Consider the following 4092-nt stretch of genomic DNA (forward strand, 5'->3'; position numbering starts at 1 on the left):
GCTTAGGAGCTTGTTTAGACTGCTGTTGATGTGTTCTCATCGCAGGAAATATATTGAGTTGGAGGGAGTGTAACGTATGTGCACCAGATTTCGACAAAGTTTCGAGGAATGAGAACAATCTCAACGAAATGCATCAAACAGAAAACATGAATAAGCAGAGTAGGTTTAGGTGAGACATTTCACCAATTGAGATGACTTGAACTCAGCTTATGATACTAAAACAGATCCAAATTAAGTCAGAGCTGAGGAGAACTGACTTTTATACAGAGGGTTGTAGACCTTTGGTATTGTTTATCACAGAGAGATGCATAAGTTTTATGTTTGACTTTAGTTACATATATATTTGTGCTATGTTGTGTACTAAAGAATCTACATGTTAATGGAGGTGATTTGACAAATAACATTGAAGTGTTCCAAGTCATGATTGCAATAGATGGTGGAATAACCAGTTGACCTGAAAGGCTTAGTTGCGTCCCAATATGAATAAGTATGCTCGTCATGGCGTTGAACATGTGTGATTTACAAAATACAGACATATTTTCTCCATTTAATTCAACAGCCTGGACTCTTTGGACATTCTGAGAGGAAAGTCAACACGCAGTCAACTTCCAATTCGACCTTTAGCCAATTCTTATTCATTGCTTTATTCAAATCTATTTCATTGCAAGGTAGTGATGCTGGACACTTCTCTCTATACAGGCGGTGAGCTAGCAACTTCTACGTGGAAACATCATTTTGTTGTAATCAGTAAAGAGCTGTGGCTTTCAAAAACTAGACAAAATCTCAAATAAGTGCAGGCGTTAGTTTATGTCATCTGTTCTCTGCAACACGGTCTACAAAATGTAGTGATGAGTCGACGTTTACTACTTTGTCACATATCACTTCAGTGAAGAAATCTTATGATTCTATACCCGTCTAGTCGTAGTGTGTCTATTCTTGATGTTTCAAACCTGAAACCTACTTCTTTTTCCAGATGTTTTCTCCCCTTCACCATTACTAAGCTATCAAAAATTCCCTATTTGCATATAATCGTAACTTCGCTTCCCATCATTTAATTAACACTTTAAATGTGTAACCTATTTAAAATCATTCTTCTGCATTCAGTTCTCCAAAGTGCGTGTGTCCCCCCTCCATTGTCTGTACATCAATGCTTTGGAGCCAATTCAATTAGGTAGGTGCGAATATGAGATACTGAAGTTTAACTCTGATTTTATGGAAAAGCGAAGAGCCCCCTTCTATGCAGCAAGCGGTGAAAACCGCGAAGTCCTCGTGTGATTGATGGCGACCTGGAAAGATTATATATTGAAATGATGTCATTAAAACAGTACCTGCTAAAAACATTTCGAAAAGTAGTGAAAGTTTGAAGTTTGCTTGGGAAAGAAGTTGTCTATTTTTAACATTCTGATCCTGTATCATAGTTAACTGTTTATTTAGATGGATTCAATCAAAAAATGGAAACATATTTAGGAACTAGAAAACGGTTTTTGCGGAATTCAATGACACATTTGGTGGAAGACACCTGTAATTCTGAAGACAATGTTTGGCACTGAATGTTAAGGCACTCTTTATGTTTCAAAAATGTAAAAATAATGCTTTAGTCAATCTTCAGATCCGTTGTGCTGCATTGATAAAGAGTTATTAAATGAAAACCACCAGCTTATGCAGGTGGATGCGAATTATTTGAAAAACATTCTTTTCAAAAGAAGAAAAACATTTACCTTTGCTGACCTGTTAAGTCATAAGGATTCCCCTTTTTGCCCTGCGGATATTGAAACTTTCTTATCTGATAATAACCACAACGTAGTTGATAGAAGCTTTGGAGTGCATCACTTACTGGACGGGTCAGTACTTTTGGACATATTGTGACGTGCTTTACAGGTTTGTAGGGAATGGAAAGGATTCACTTTTTTGCCTTAGATTCAGATTTAGATTTGATTCAGAAAGGTGACAAATACATTTGAGGAAAATACTAATGAATCAGGATTTCATTTAATTCTGTATTGGCTCAATACACACTACCTGCTTCACTGCATCCAATTTGCCTGAAGAATGGCTTTGAAATTTTCAAATGCTGCGCTATGTTGAACATCAACAAATGAAGTATTTTTCTCTCACTGACATAAAATAACGGTCTGGATATTCAAGGTTACACATAACACAAACCTCTTTTCAATACGTTCAATTCTGACTGATAATGCATTTGTCAGTGGCCAGTAGCAAAGAATGAAGCTGTACTAAGATGATGAAAATCCCGAGTTCATGGGTTTAGGTTTGTTCGCTGACCTGTAGGTTTCATATCCAGACGTTTCATTACATGGCTAGGTAACATAATCAGTGGCGACCTCCAAGTGAAGCGAAGCTGTTGTCTCCTGCTTTCTATTTATATCTTTCTCCTGGATGGGGTTCCTGGAGTTTGTGATGATGTCATTTCCTGTTCGTTTTCTGAGGGGTTGATAGATGGCATCAAGATCTAAGAGCTTGTTTATGGCGTTGTGCTTGAAGTGCCAGGCCTCTTGGAATGCTCTGGCATGTCTTTGCTTAGCCTGTTGTCCCATTCGAAATGGTGGTTCATTCATCCGTGTGTAGGGCTATGAGGGAGAGGGGGTCGTGTCTTGTTGTGGCTATCTGGTGTTCATGTATCCTGGTGGCTAACTTGCTTCCTGTTTGTCCTACGTAGTGTTTGTGGCAGTCCTTGCATGGAATTTTTAGATGGCGTTGGTTTTGCCATTGGATTGTACTGGGCCTTTTAAGTTTGTTAGTTTTTCTTTGAGAGTGTTGGTGGGTTTGTGTGCTACTAGGATTCCGAGGGGTCTCAGTACTCTGGATCTCAATTCTGAAACTTCTTTTATATATGGTAAGATGGTTAGGGTTTCTGGTTGTGTTTGGTCTGCTTGTCGTGGTTGTTCTTGAGGAATCTGCGCATTGTGTTTTTTGAGTATCCGATCTTCTTGAATACGTCATATAGGTGGTTCTCCTCTGTTTTTCGAAGTTCGTCTGTGCTGCAGTGTGTGGTGGCTTGTTGGAATAGTGTTCTGATACAGCTTCGTTTGTGTGTGTTGGGATAGTTGCTGATGTAGTTGAGTATTTGGTCAGTGTTTGTCGGTTTTCTGTATACGCAGGTTTGTAATTCTCCCTTGTCCTTTCTTTCTACTGTGACGTACAGAAATGCGAGTTTGTTGTCAGTTTCTTCCTCCTTGGTGAACATTATGCCTGTGAGGGTGTTGTTGATGATGTTAAATATCTCCAGGAAACATGAACACCGGCTAGCCACAGCATTTCGACAGTGACAACACATCTACCCTGGGACAGGCTAAGCAAAGACAAGCCAGAGAATTCCTAGATGCCTGGCACTCCAACCACAATGCCATAAACAAGCAATAAGACCGAGATGCCATCTATCAACCCCTCAGAAAACGAACAGGAAATGTCATCACCACAAACCCCAGGAACCCCATCCAGGAGAAACATATAAATAGAAAACAGGAGACAACAGCTTCGCTTCACTTGGATGATGTTTCCTATTCAGGTAATGAAACCTCTGGATATCAGACCTACAGCTCAGCGAGCAAACCTACACCGTAAACCTCAACCTGAGCTACAAACCTTCACAAATCTTGCGAGATCCTCAATTCATATTCGCACCTTCTTCTGCACTGGATTGTATGATGGAACATTACCATCGACAGAGCTCTGTTTGTCATTGCCTTTCTACTCATCTCTCAATGGATTACCAAATAGCTTGGGAGTGTTAAATGTTCCTCACAGTCTCCATTTCTTGAAAGGTAATAAATGAGTAAACCACGCTGAAGCTGTCAAACAATGCAAATGCCCCTGTCTTCAAGTTAAAATACTTGCCATTTAAATTGTGGTTTGTCGGCAGTTAACTATATCAGTGAGTATAAAACTGCCTGGTGCGCTAATAAATTGGTAAAAGTTTCCTGTTGTTTCCGAGTCTGGTGAGATGATTTCATATTTTAAGACTCTTGATGTGTCTTGTACAATATGCCATTGTTTTATTTCCCCAGATTGAGTGTGTAAGTGCTAACTTTGTCAGTGACATCTGTTAGGAAGGATAGTTCATCAAAACAAAAA

Source organism: Chiloscyllium plagiosum, chromosome 37 (assembly GCF_004010195.1).
Source record: "Chiloscyllium plagiosum isolate BGI_BamShark_2017 chromosome 37, ASM401019v2, whole genome shotgun sequence".
Lineage (NCBI taxonomy): Eukaryota > Metazoa > Chordata > Chondrichthyes > Orectolobiformes > Hemiscylliidae > Chiloscyllium > Chiloscyllium plagiosum.